The sequence below is a fragment of the Protopterus annectens genome, chromosome 6.part0, assembly GCF_019279795.1.
Source record: "Protopterus annectens isolate FY-2018-M chromosome 6.part0, PAN1.0, whole genome shotgun sequence".
Classification (NCBI taxonomy): Eukaryota; Metazoa; Chordata; order Ceratodontiformes; family Protopteridae; genus Protopterus; species Protopterus annectens.
The window spans coordinates 1,510,722,558-1,510,737,106 of NC_056737.1; positions in this window are offsets into that span (position 1 = coordinate 1,510,722,558).

The window sequence follows — 14,549 nt, forward strand, 5'->3', positions numbered from 1 at the left end:
TATCATATGCTGCTTTCCCAGAATGCCTCTTTAGCATTTGCAGTGGGCTAGAGAAATAGCTCAGCATGGTGCTGCAAATCTTTATAGTAAACTCTACAGTAGGGCTGTTTAAGAATGAGAAAAGGCTTCTGCCAAAGGTAAAAAGGGCTTACCACTGGCCAAAACAGTTCTGAATCATGGTCTTAATCTTTATATACTTAATAAGGAGGGTATGCCAAACAGTGAGGGAAATACTTAATTGATTGCAGATGTTGACATGAGTCCTAATCTTCCACAGTTATTCTACACTTAGCTTTTTTCCTCTAATGAAATTACCATGTATGATCTCCTGCAATTCTATACTACAGAAATCCATTACTGTAGCAAATGCTAAAACATAAAACCACTGAAGTAGACAGAGCCTAATTAATAGCCTTGTGAGATAACAAATACAAAATTAAAATTATACAATAACATCTCTGTTCAAAAAGAAACATGCTGATTGGACAGCCCCACCACCATGACCATTGTAAATCAAGCATATACCAACAGGAAAAGTACGACTGCTGAAATACCATTGAGAGGCCAAACTTTCTATTGGCATATACTGGGGATAGCAAAATACAAGAAAAATCAAGTATGCTACTAAGGAAAAAAAAACTTACCTGATTTTCTATGCATTTCTGCTATGTCCATTGTAAAATCCCGATTTTTTAAATGTTAAAAAAACAGCAACAGAGATTGTCTTTTCTGCATTGCTTCTCCTGTGCTGATCTGATGTAATATGTAAACATGGGAACATAAGTCCCTTATGCATGAGCAGTATATTATCCTACAGAAGACAACACTAAAGAAGACTGAAGTGCCATTATGCAAAGACATATTTAGGAAAGGTAGGCAATTTCTTTCTTAAATAATATATCATTGTATAATAGCAGTAATCCACTCCTGTTTGTGGGTATATCAGGATTTACCCACGGCTTGGCTTTGTTTGATAACTCAGGCTTCGCCCTAGTGATCAAACCACACCAACGGTGGGTAAATCCTGAAATACCTATGCACAGTCATGGATTATTAATTAAATATCCAACATGAATGCATTTCCTTAAGGTTTACAGAGCACCCTGTAAGTAGTAATAATTTATTTCATTCTTTCCTTCTTTCTTTCTTCCTTTGGATATTTATTTGTTTCACTTATTTAGGTTTATTGACTAGGTTTGTAGCAGTAGGCATGGCCTATTTTCAGAGGAATGCCACAGACCTATGCATACTAACAAAGAAAAAAAAATAGAACAGCAGAGAAATTCCCCCAAAGGTGATGATTAGTACTTCTGTTTAATTCTTATTTGTATTTAGAGTTTTTAATTTCCTGCTGTTTGCACTTTGTGATTTTACATAAAGTCACCCTTAATTTTTTGATGAGTGATGTTAGGTCTTTTATAACCCTGTGTTAAACAAGACTTCAGTTTGACATCTTATTAAAATATGGTACCTCAATAGTACAGCACCCCTTCATAGTGTATTTTATGCAAATAGGAATATAAAAGTGAGCTCTCTGGTCTTCAGTGCAACAGTGAAAAGTATGCTATGTTTTGAACCACCCATGCCAAGTATATCATCATGTCCTTGTAAGCACTCGTTCCAAAATACAAAGAAAATGATGCCATAGACACCTGACTATATGGAAGGAAATGTTTCCAATGAGAACATCTGTACTGCTTCCCAGATTATAGAGCATTGCACCTATCATTAATGCAGACCCTTTGGGATAGCTAGAACAGTCTCTGTTTTCTTAAAAAGGTTATTTTGAATCTGAAACCAACACAAATGGACACCAAATTTAGCAATTCTCATCTTAACTTTGACAGTGAAAATCTTAGCTTCAAGGAACTGCTATCATTCATCTTCCACAATGCCAGTGATTCTGAAACATCCTTATATAAATTGCAATAATCTTCCAGAAATATTGGAGATTGTCCAGAAAAAAATGTATAGCCATATGATCAGTAGATTGCAAATGGACATCTGTCCAAAATTAGTGTTTTATTTGGAGGAAACATCCCACAATCCCATAGGGGCTGCACTTCCATACTCTGTGTTACTTAATATAATCACCTCTGAGGATGACATTACTTATAAAAAAGAACAAAGCACTCAGTTCACCACATTGCAGCATCATGAAAATTATTCAGTGGAAATGAAGGCTGTATTTCAGAGACCTTTTCCAGTGCTTAGATAAGTTTTGCAACCAAAAGAAGTAGCTTCTGTGAATGCTGGAAATGTGATTCAGAGACATGATTAGCCTCACTAAGGAAAGACCTCATTATCAGCTAATTTGCCCTTTCATTCGGTAATCACCACTGGTGGCTCATGCATTATTCTGGCATAAGCACCCCCATTCACTCTCCCACAAACATGCCTTCACCAAGAATGATGCCACAATACAGAGATAAGATGATCTGCTTTAACAATTGGCTTAAACTCTGGTGTCATTCAAAGGGGATCCAATGTCTGTCTGCCTGGGATGACATGCTGGACAAGCCACACTGCTTCGCAAGGGACGGCTTGCACCTGTCACCCCTGGGATTCTGGATATTGGCAAAGGCTCTTGCCACCCCCATAGTGCCTTTTTTAGGCAAGGCTCAAATTCTAAACCTACCACCCTAGAACACAAAAAAGGAAAAAAACTAAGGGTAATGCTGCTCAATGCCAGAAGTCTAAATCTCAAAATGCACGCACTCGAGGCCCTTCTCAGCATGGAGAACATAGATGTCTGTGCTGTGACAGAAACCTGGTTCAAGGCTCCTGAGAGTACCCCAGCACTATCAGGTTTTACCTCATATCATGCGTTCCGGCCCCAAAATCCGGACAATACCAAGAAAGGAGGGGGGTATCCATATTCATCAAGGACACCCACACCTCAAGACTGGTGGCAACGCACGATGCATCGGAGACCATCCAGGTGCAATTAACCATAGGCAAGACTGCTCTGCAAATTGTAGCATGTTACAGGCCACCCTCACAAACTCAGGAACCTCACATGGCCTTCCTGAAAACACTAGAGAGGATAAATGTATCACCAAAAACCCTCATACTAGGTGACTTCAATTACCCTAATATAGACTGGGAACACTACTCAAGCCCAAACACCCTAGCCCAAAAATTCCTGGAATTCATAAACTCAAATGCCATGGAACAACTAGTCACCATCCCCACAAGAGGAGAAAACATACTTGATCTCATCATCACGAACATGGGAGCACAATGTTCAACACCGGAAGTATACCCCTCACTGGTGAGATCAGATCACAAACTAATCTCGCTGGAGGTCCTCATCCCACCCCACCTGAAATTAAAAAGACCACAGTAAAGAACTTCTCGAAAGCCGACTTCACACTTCTAAAGACTAGTGTGGTCTCCTTTAAGGCCCCCGAGCCGGCGGAAAACAGTACTCAAGCCGCTGAATCACTTACAAATGCCTTCTACCAGCACCTGAAGGACTGCATGGATAAGGCAATCCCAAGCAAAACAAAGACTCTTTGTACCAAAGGCAAGCGTCCAGTCTGGTGGACCCCAGCCATAAACAAACTCTACAACAAAAGGAGGAAGCTACTACAAGATAGAGCAAAATCCTTAAAAGGTAAGACACCCTTGATCACTATAAGTAAAAAACTAAGAGCTCTCATAAAATCATCCAAAGCAAATTTTGAGAGAAAAATAGCTGAAGACTCAAAAGACAATCATAAGGCCTTCTTTAGCTATGTTAGAAACCTGGGAGGAAACTCCCAGATATGTTCAGAACTAGTTCAAAATGATGTGAAGATTACTGATCCTACAGACATTGCCAACATACTGGCTGACAGGTTCAGTGCAAACTTCTCCCAAAAGGAGAGATATCTATACCAAGCGATTGCAGCCCCCCAAACATCTCCAACGCCCAAGTGAGAACTGCTCTCTCCAAAGCAAAAAACACAGCATCCATGGGACCTGATGGTGTCACCGGCTGTGTGCTCCACGAACTCAATGAGGAATTAAACCCACAGCTAGGACAGCTGTTTAATCATAGTCTTACCTCTGGATATGTACCCTGGGAGTGGCGCACTGCAACTGTGGTCCCACTTCACAAAGGCGGTGCCTCCACCGACCCTGGAAATTACCGGCCCATTAGCTTGACAAGCCTTATCTGCAAAGCCATGGAGAGGATCATAATGGACCTCATAAATAAAGACATAGGGAATTTGCAGACTTTGGATCCATCCCAGTTTGGCTTTGTCAAAGGCAGATCATGCCTTCTAAACTTGGTTGACTTTTTTGAAACAGTCACCAAAGCCATTGATGAGGGAAAGGCAGTCCATACAGCCTACCTCGATCTGGCGAAGGCCTTCGATACAATACCCCACTCGGGTATCATTGAAAAACTCATCAGCTTAAATGTTAACCCATACATCACAAGATGGGTTGCAAACTGGCTGAGTGACAGAACCCACAGGGTCAGAGTTGCTGGCTCCATGTCAGACCCAAAGCCTGTCACAAGTGGTGTACCACAGGGCTCAGTCCTGGGCCCACTCTTGTTTGGCATCTACTTTTCCGAAGTACAAGCAAACACAGGAGGGTTATGGCTGACAAAGTTTGCAGATGACTGCAAACTGGGCGCCATAGTAGAAAACACATCTGACACAGATATCCTTCAGAAGGGTCTCACAGAAACGGATAACTGGTGCCAGAGCCATGGCCTAAAGTTAAATGCCAAAAAATGCATAGTCATACCCTTCGGGAAAAACAAGGTTACCCCTAGCTACCAAATAGGTGGCAATCCACTGAGCACAGAAGAAGTTATCAGGGACCTGGGGACCCAGGTTGATAGTAGTCTGTCATTCGACACCCATGTAGCTAAAGTAGTTAGGAAGACCTTCTACATTGCCCACCTTATCATGAAGGGATTCTCATCTAGATCAAGGGAGGTCATAGTCTCCTATACTCATCACTCATCAGACCAATGATTGAGTACAATGCCCCATTCGGAATGTATCTGACCCGACACTTGCAGCAGCTGGAGAGGCCACAAAAGTTCCTCACCAAAAGGATAAAGGGTCTCAAACATCTGTCCTATGCTGCCTGACTGAAAGAACTCCAGCTCTATTCAGTCGCTTACCGCTTGCTCAGAGGTGACCTTTGCCTAACATACAAGGCCATGTCAAACCCAGATTTGATGAATATGCTTCACCTCAAAAATCTAGATCCGTCAGAGCCACAAGGCGGAGACTTAAACCTCGGCACGGCTATTAATAGGACGTGCTGGAGGGATAGATTCATCACCCAAAGACTCCCTATGCTGTGGAACAAAATCCCAGTATATGTGAGGCAGAGCACCTCGCTGGCCTTGTTCAAGAGAAATCTTGACCAATGGATGGGAGATCGCAGATATACCCCAGGGATTACCTCAGTGTCACTGCTCGACAGAGGCACAGCAAAATAATGGGTATAGTTCCCCATACTAAAGGGGTGGCGTAAGCCACAAAACTATGGGCTAGGCTTGTAAATGCCCTCGGGCAGATAGCCTAGTATGAACCTATGAACCTATGAACCTATGCACAAATTAAAACACACACACACACACACACACACACACACACACACACACACACACACACACACACACACACGCACACACAAACACAAACACACACACACCTATGCATATCTCTCAGCTTTCCATGATTTTAAAGAACATCCATGATTTGCCTCCAATATTTGCCCTGCCCCTTGTAAATCATGGCTTTTTACATTCAGTTAATGACAGACATTAGAGTTTCGCACTTCTTATTGCTCAGAAAATGCTTTGTGATTACAAAAAAACTGTTGTTCTATTAACTTTTACTGAGAGTAATATTTAAAAAAATATCCATGTTGTCTAATACCCTCTACACACTATTACAGTCTTTGCTCATTAGTCTTGGGAGTTGACAGGTAAGACAGCCACCCCCGACACACACACAAACACATGCTAATGCAAGCATGCACACACACACACACACACACACACACACACACACACACACACACACACTCACAGACAGTCTCCCCACCCCCATGGATACTCAATATACTTGCGACACACACTACCCTCACCCTATCGCACTGACACACTCACCCATACACACACATATGCACGCGTGCGCTTGCACACACACACACACACACACACACACACACACACACACGCACATACACACATCACAAGACTAGTCATACCCCTACACACAAATGCATACACACTGCCACACATATGCACACATTCACACCTACCGCCGCTACTTCTCAACAGACATTTACTTGATTGTACACTTTATGCGGCCTATCCCATTGACTACAATGGGGGAACTCAGTATTTTGGCTTTTTTCTTCAACAGAAGTAGTTATGTTAATTTTCGTAGCCTAGCTATTATCTGATTTGATCATTTGTGCAATAGCCCAAAGTGGAGGCATTTCTTTGGGAGAGCACATGGCTAATTAGCATAGGTCGCTGCCCTAAAATTACTCATTAGCATTTAACATGACCGTGGAGACAGCCCACTGTGGTGGCCCTACTTACTGTGTAGAATTACTGTAGTAGACCTGTTTTTGAATTGGAAAAGGCTACTGCCAGTTGTTTTCCACTCGTGTTAGGCCTTACTGCTGATGCCTACCTGAATCACAGCTGAAGTCATCTGTTTAGCTGTGAATTCCTCATATTCACTACTGTACTGTTTATTCTTCAGATTTCTTCTTCTTTTTTTTTCCTGGTTCACTTAACTCTTATATACCACTGATATGTATCCTGAGCCATATTGCTACATTTAATATATTTCTGTACATAGCAACTCACTGAAACAGTATATATAATTGTTCATTTCTTCAATCTGTATATGATTATATATTACACCACTACTGCATGGAACTATGTCACTTCATATATCTTGTGGCCTGGGATGTATCTGAATAATAATAGTCCACTAATGTTGTTAACAAATAAATAAAACAAAGTAATCATTTTTGCAAAAAATCAATTATTTACCTTTTTGTTTTACTTTTGGTGAATTTGTGAAAAAAGCTAGAGTTCTAGAAATTAGACATTCAAATGCTTAAGAATCAGAAAGAGAATCATTACTCACATTAAAAGCATAGCTCATAAGCTAACATTACTATGGAGAGTTTCAACTAAGCCTGTATTGACTTCTGCTTGAATAATGCATATACCCAAAATAGATTTCAGTTAGAAAGTGACTTGGAACAGGCAGCAAGGCACACAACAAAGGCAATTGTATTTTAGATATTGTACTTGCTACTAACATGTTAATTAATACTGATATTCAATCTATCTATATCTGTCTGTCTATCTATATATTTGTTAATAGGGTAGATACTACGGTCTGATGACCATTTTCAGGTATGACCTGGGAGATAAAGCAAAGGTAATATACCATTTTAAGTTAAGTTGAAAAACAAAAATAACTGCAGTAGAAGCACAAAACTGTAAAATTACATTTATGATGCAGATGTTCATCATAGTAGGGATACAAAATAATCAAAAAGCAATATCAAAAATTGTAATTAAGTGAAAATCGAAATGTTGAAACTTTCAGAAAGAGAAAGTTAGTGGGAAAAAAGTTAGGGAAGTTCAAAGGAGCATTGCAGTTAGAGGGTAGAGTATTGTGTTTATGTTATATAATGTACCAGAAAATGATATAGCTTTGAAACAGGATGAAATGCGAGCTGCAGATTTGGTAATACAATAAAATAAGATGGGATGATGAACCACATAGGATATAGGATACAAATTTAAAGAAAATAAGTGTCATGCAGGCTTAGTGCAAATGTAGCATGGATGCAATCAGAGGACTGGTAAAGTAACATATTAGGTCTTTGAAAAGAAGGGAATAAAGAGAATTAGAGACTCAAATATCATGGGAAAGTGTTGGGCAAGCAGGGAAATCAGTAGCTATAACCAAATGGCAAAATGCTAAGATATAATGAGAGGAAGGTGTATAGTGATATTTGTAAGAATGGATCAGAGGCCAAGAAGAAGTATTAGAGGCAAACATTTGAATTTCAGTATTAATAAAGAAAGCACATCACAAAAGAAGTGATTTTAAATAGTAGTATGCCCCATTCCCACCTTGCACTCCCACATCTCTGAATATACTAACTGTAGATCAGAGTGCAAGTGAAATATGCTGTATCATTAAGAAGCATGTCAGGGCTGCACGTGCACGTATAAATTCCATGCACGTGCAATCCCTAATGCCATTTTTTAACAGCAGCCAGAGTGAGAGCATGCATGATCGCAGCTGCTAGTTTGTATATAAGTTACTTAAGTTAAAGTCAGTAAACTTCTCTAGTGATGTGTTTGTATAAAATATAAATGCTTGAACAGAACCCATGAAGACTCTTTTATTGTGTCCAAAGTAGGAGAGCAATATGGTGTCAGAACTGGGATCACAGAGAATAAAATTCAGAGCCATGAGGTACAGAGACGACAGTGATAGTAAAACTAAGAGAAACGAGCACAGAAAGAGCCAGAAAAGAATTAAAGGTAATGAGAAGTAGCACAAACTGTTTATTTGATAGAAACGACAAAATGGGGCATTACAAGGGCACAAGTCGCATTATTGAGCAAGCGGAAGGCACAAAAAGTTTGTTAATTAAAAGAAATGTTTAAAATAAAGGTATTTGATGAAATGATTAACAGTAAAGCAAAACGAGTATGTTTAAAGCAAAATGAGTATGTTTAAGAGTATGTTTAAGTTTAGCATAAAACGAGCACAAGAAAAGTACACTGGGTTTTAAAAAGAGCTTAAACAAGCAAAACCAATATAATAAGGGCAAAAAGGGCACATTAAGCAAAAATAAAGTAAGGAGACTGCATGTGTTTTAGCAAAGTGCTATGTTTTGGCATAACTATGACTTTGTATCGTATCAAGGGCATAACTAAAGTTATTTAAAGTATCTCACAGTGTGTAAAAGTCCTTTCAGTATGTGCTTATTACTGTGCATGTATTTTGAAGAGTTTATTATGTGCAAAGTGCAACTATTTTGTGAAATAAGCCAAAGTATAGCCATTTCGAAAAGATTCTTGTGTTGGGTGTGTCTATTCACAAAGTGCTACCATTACAGAGTGTTTCTTGCACTGTAAAGGGTTGCCTAGCAAGGTACTGCCATTTTGGAGACATTTCAATGTGCTGTGGGCAGTTATTCACAAAGTGCAATTACTTTGAAATGTTATTGAGTTTTGGGCAAGAGAGGGCCAGTTTATTTGCATTGTGCAGTTATTTGATGTTTCTTACACTAAGAGGTGATTTCTTGCAAAATAATATTACAAGAGTATTACAGTACTTGAGAGTTTATTTCATTTGCATCGTAAAGTTGTTTGATATGTTTCTTAAAATGAGGATAAATGACTTTAGCATTGCAAAATGATATTAGATTGTTAAAGTGCCCGAGAAGTTTATTTCACAAAGTCCAATAATTCAAAGGTACTATGAGTTTGTCCATTAGCATAATTTCATAAAAGCCCAAATGGTATAAATTCAGATCCACAAAAGGCACTGGACAAAGTTATAAATACTGGTATAAGTTTCTGGTATATGTGCATGTGTGTATGTTTGTGCTTATTTGCAAAACACTTCACTGGCATGTGTTAATATGGCAGACGGATTTTGAAAGCCCCACCACTTGTATTTGATCAGAATATTGCAGAGAATTGAAGAATATTTGAGCAAGAGCACAATATTTTTACACAAGCAGCTTATGCAGATAGAGATGCACATACCAGGGCATTCATTTTGCTAAAAACAAATTCTGCAAGTGAAGTATCTCAGCGTGTAGTGGAGCAAATTTTTTTGGGTTATCCTTGTGTCATAATAGATGGTTTATTGGTTGGAGGCAATGGTGAAGTACAGCATGACAGAAACCTCAGGAAATTTCTAGACAGAACACGTGAAGTAAACTTGAAGCTCAGTCCTTTGAAGTGCAAATTCAGACTTCCAGAAGTTACATGCATAGGTCATTTGTTTATGAGTGCAGGTTTGAGACCAGACCCGAACAAGCAAGCAACTATTCTTGAGATGTCAGCACCAGATAATGTACAAGCTCTACAACATTCTCTAAGTATGGTCAACTATTTAGGCAAGTTTATTTCAAACTTCAGTGAGTTGACAGCACCTTTAAGAGAGCTAATGCTCAAAAATGTTGCATGGTCATGGTTGGAACAGCATCAGAAGGCATTTGAAGACCTTAAGCAGAAAATTCCAACCCCACCTACATTAAGATACTATGATGTGAAAAAAACAGTTACTCTTTCCTGTGACGCTTCAAAATTTGGTCTTGGCGCAGTTATACTTCAAGAGGGCAGACGAGTAGCCTATGCATCTAGAACACTAACCCAAACTGAGATGCAATATGCTCAAATTGAAAAGGAGCTTTTGGCAATAGTATTTGCATGTTCCAAGTTTCATGATTACATTTATGGTCGAGCTATTCAGATTGAAACTGACCACCAACTTTTAGTTACTGTTGTAAAGAAGCCTATGCATTCCACTCCAGCGAGATTACATAGAATGATGCTCAAGTTGCAAAAGTACAATTTCAAAATGATCTACACGAAAGGCAAATTGCTCTTTCTAGCTGATACCTTATCCAGATCACCCAGAAATATGACAAAACAGATTGACACAGAGAATTCTGACTTTGATTTGAGGTCAGTGTGTGAGTTTTCTACCACTAGACTTGACAAGTTAAGAGATCATACTCCGACTGATCCAATTTTGCAGAAGCTCAGTCACTACATTAATGTTGGATGGTCGTCAAAGCAATCTAGGGTACCACCTGAAGTGCAGACTTATTTTCCTTACAGAGATGAACTGTTGATGGAAGATGGCATTATTTTCAAAGGTCCTAAAATTGTTATTCCTGCTTCCTTACAAAAAGAGTATATCTCGATTTTGCATCATGGTCACCCAGGTTCTGCATCCACTAGGAGAAGAGCGAGAGAATTAGTATTTTGGCCTTCATTACCAAAAGACATTGATAAAGTACTTTCTTCTTGTTTAGTATGCAATAGTACTAGTCCGCATTTCCAAAGAGAACCACTTCAGCTAAGTCCAGTTTCTAAACTACCTTGGTCAACAGTTGCAACTTATATTTTTGAGTAAAATAATCAACACTACTTGGTTTTGGTAGACTCCTATTCGAATTGGTTTGAGATTTATCTACTACTTAACCTGACATCCACTGCTATTATTACTAAGTTGAAACATCATTTCTCAGTTCATGGTAGTCCACACAAAGTTCTTTCTGACAATGGTACTCAATTTACTAGACAGTTGTTTCAGAAATTTGCAAAAGAATATGAGACTTTGTACATGTAACTAGTAGTCCTGAATATCTTCAGTCAAATGGTCTAGCTGAACATGCAGTGCAGAGTGCAAAGCAGTTACTTGAAAGGTCAACATGTGAAAATACCGATGCACTCTTGAATTTGCTTAATCTCAGAAATATACCCCATGATGATATTCTTGGCTCACCTGCTCAAAGACTACTTTCCAGGCAAACTATGTGATTTTAGACCTGTATTTAAGCTTCTAGAGTTTAGTGTTTGAATGTATTAGTATTGAAGAAGGGTTACGCCCGAAAGCTCTGCTTTTTATTAAACTGGTTTTCTCTGCAAGTTTTCTCTTTTGAGTTCGTGTTTTGCAGCTGGTTTTACTTGTGCAAACTAGAACTATGCTAGCCATCACTTCCAGTTTATTGAAGTCTAAACCTATTAAAAATAAAACCATCAAGGCTCAATTGGTTACAAAATCTAGTTACGACAGATCAAGCAGATTACTTCATCTGTTGAGGGAAGGAGAGACAGTACGAATCCATAAACAAACTGTTTTGATCAAATTGGACATACTACAGGCATCTGTGTCAAGTCAAGATCTTACCTGGTAGACTCCAAGGGTGTGGAATATAGGAGGAACCGTAGACATCTTCTTCCTGTACCAGAATCATCATCACCATCACAACATTGTTTTTGTGATGCAGACTTCAAATCTAAGAGTGAAACAGACACTGTTCCCATACCAGAATGTGTTCAAAATTCTGATTCCATTCCAGAAAATGTTTGTAACATTCCACAGGTCAAACATTTTGCAGAGACAGTTCTAGTTGCTAAATCTAATTCCCAGTATATAGACGAGTATCAAAGCCTGGTGTGAAATAAGCAGCAACGTGGACCTTGATTGTATATATATATATATATATATATATATATATATATATGTGTGTGTGTGTGTGTGTGTGTGTGTGTGTACTTAGTATTGTATAATGCATGACAAAGAATTACCTGTGAATTCTGCATGCTAAATAGGCTCATAGCATTGCATGATTTATTTCTCAAAGAGGGAGCATGTAGATCAGAGTGCAAGTGAAGTGTGTTGTATCTTTAAGAAGCATGTCAAGGCTGTTTGTGCACATATAAATTCCAGACATGTGCAATCCCTAGTGCTATTTTGTAAGAGCAGCCATAGTGAAGGCATGCATGATCGCAGTTGTTAGTTTGTGTATGTTACTTAAGTTAAAGTCAACAAACTTCTATAGTGATGTGTTTGTATAAAATAAAGCTGCTTGAACAGAACCCACAAAGACTCTTCTATTGTGTCCAAAGTAGGAGAGAAACACTAACTTTGAGATCACACAACACTGGAGAAAAAAGTACAAATTCCCTTGCCCTGTTGTCCACACAATAATGGCAAAACACTCTAGCAATATGAGTGAAAAGAAAGAGCTCTCCTTTTCCCTTTACGTGAACTGTGATGTTCTAAAAAAATGCACTATCACTGATGGATTGCATTCCGACAAAGTGCAGGACTCCGTGCTAATGTAGGGTATTCTTATTCACTCTTCCCAGGAATGATTAGATTCATTAAAGATCAGTCCTAACCAATGACACGTCTAAAATGTTGGGTTTATGAAATGCAATTGTGATAATATTTAATAGGGAACCATGACTGAAATTTATTACTTATGATGTATGCAGAAAAGACAGTTAAGATACTTTGTAAATTTTGTCATATAACAAGTTCACAAACAGCCAGATAAGTCCTACTCTATCACAACTATACAAGGAAATTCATATTTAGTGGCGATATGAGCATTAGGAACTTTACAACAAGAAAAGAACATACCACGCACCCTATAGGAAAATTCCATAATTACAACAGGATTAAACTAAAAAGAAAGGTCTCTAAATAAAATGAGCAGGTGCTAAAAATGAAGTATGAAATAATCCTCGCTGCCAAAGTTAAAGATGTTAAAATCTTCAACTATATCAGAAGAATAAAAGGTAAAATCAGGAATGTTCGTAAACATAGCACACACTCATAGAAATCAGCTTATAATCACTATATTTAGTATGTGGTCATGTCATTAGTGCAGTTAATAAACATAAATCACTATAAGGAGGTGAAGGCACACTGCATTTATGAGTCTTCAAACATTGCTCATAATATGCGATCCTACTCTTCAACATAAGAGAGTGTGCAGTATACGTGTACAGTAATACATGACTAAAAACAATGATGCAGGACTCACAAATAAAGTTCTTCAGCATCAGGAAACTTTGGCCAGGATTCATACACAAGTCACATAGTATACAACATGCTCTTGTTCCATTACTAGCAATATGCAGGCTGGTATGGACTAGTTGTTGTTGTTGTGTCTTTCGGCTTTTCCTGGTTAGGGATCGCCACAGCAGAACTCCGGTCTGCTAATGATTGGTAGTAGATTTTTACTTGCTGTGTTGCCAGCCTTGATGCACAACCTTCAACGAAGGTACGCCCATTCATGCATGTCTCCACACAGAAGACACTTTAGCTGAGAATCGAACAGGACAACATCTTACTGTAAGGCGACAATGCTACCGCAGCATCACCACCGCAGTTGGTATGGACTAGTAATGATGCATTATTTTAACACCCATCAGTGCAGTGAGCACAAATGTGCAACAGAAGATACATGAAAATGGAAATAGCGTATAGTCAGGTAATGGTGAGTCTTGGAGATGTGGTAAAACAGATAATAATTATCTCCACAGTATTTGGTTTTGCCTAGCTGTTAAAGAAGATATGAACAATATTTATAAATAGCACAAGATGAGTTAGTGGAGTGTCATTGCCAAGTGACCTGCATGTCCATTTTTGGTTACTTATAATAAGTTCCCCTCACAGACTTTCATATTGTAAAATATTATGCAGTACTGGATAAGAGTTACAGTGGCTTTTTTGCTAGTGAATATATATTTTGATTTTGGAAGAAGCTTATATATGGATGGTTGAGACATTGTTTTGTTTAACAGGCAATGGCTATGCAAACATAGTAAGTTAGAGGTAAGGAGATTGCATGATTACTGAGTGAAAGAATGGCTCTACAAAAAAGGGATATATGCAAATGACAGCAGAATGAAATGCAAATAAGAATGTGTAGTAAAATGAGGTCCTAATGATAATAAAATATATCCAAGGTGAAGAAAGTTGTGATTCAAAGTCATC